This window comes from Egretta garzetta, unplaced genomic scaffold, assembly GCF_000687185.1.
Source record: "Egretta garzetta isolate BGI_Z169 unplaced genomic scaffold, ASM68718v1 scaffold986, whole genome shotgun sequence".
Lineage (NCBI taxonomy): Eukaryota > Metazoa > Chordata > Aves > Pelecaniformes > Ardeidae > Egretta > Egretta garzetta.
In genome coordinates, this window is record NW_009259903.1 from 84,279 (window position 1) to 85,334 (window position 1,056).

Sequence of the window (1,056 nt, forward strand, 5' to 3'; positions counted from 1 at the left end):
GAAAGGGCTATTAGGCGCTGGAATGGGCTGCCCAGGGAGGTGGTCGAGTCCCCACCCCTGGGGGGATTTAAAAGAAGGATGGATGAGATGCTGAGGGCCAGGGTTTGGGGGTGGGATGGCAGGGTTAGGTTAAAGGTTGGACTTGATGATCTTAAAGGGCTTTTCCAACCAAAGCGATTCCATGATTCTATGATTGGGCGGAGGCTGGGACGAGGCTTGCACAAATACAGCCGTCTCTGGAAGACAGCGCCGTGTTTCCAGCAAGCGGCCTCCCCTGCGTCACTCCCGGGTCCACCTGCATCCCTTGTTTGTCCTTGACCGCCCCAAGGTCTCCGGGGTCGGGTAGCGCTTCCCTCCGTATGCCCGCCTGCGGTCGGACGCAGCGCAGCTGGCGTCCCCTGTGCCTGGTGCCAAGCACCCTTCGAGGCTCGCGGAACGCGTCCCTCGCATCCTGGCCTGGGGCTGGGCACTTCCTAAAGATCTGGGGGGAGGAAGGAGGCTGGGGCTGCCTCCCCCGGAAGGGCTGGCGGGGCAGGGACGAGCTTGAAGCATTTGGGCGCCCACGGAGGAGACCCAAGGCGGGAGAAGGCCACGGGCGGGGAGCGGGAGCAGGGGGAGTCGAGCACTGCAGCTTGGCGTGGCCGCGCTGCGCAGCCCTGCCGCAGCCGTGCCTTCCCCGCTGTGCGCCCGAGGTCGCTGAAGCCAACAACGCTGATAAAGATTCCCGACAAAGATTCCGTGGTTCCATAAAATCATAAACATGCAGGAAAGGGGAGAAAATGCTCTTTCGTGAAACTGCTGTAGAATGGATGAAGCATCCTGAACTTCAGCTTCATAAAACCCTCCGGTGCAGCGAGGGCGCGCGGTACCAAACAGCCTGACGTTCACTTCTTTTGCTGCTTTGGTCACAGCGACTCCCGTGCCTCTCAGCGGGTTTAGGGCTGCGGGACTCGGCAGTCCGCGTGCTGGTGCAGTGCCCGTGGCTCCAGCACCAAACCCTGCGCTCTCGGCTCCTTCCCCTGGCAGGGAGCTGCTCCGGCTCCTCGGCTGAGCGGT

General features: G+C 62.2%; 1 protein-coding gene across 1 annotated transcript in view; it reads left to right on the forward strand.

The window, feature by feature from the left end:
• The window catches only part of LOC104127481 (myotubularin-related protein 5-like), a gene marked incomplete at its 3' end in the record, with an annotated part of 66,798 nt that overhangs the window by 44,115 nt on the left and 21,627 nt on the right, over positions 1-1,056 (forward strand).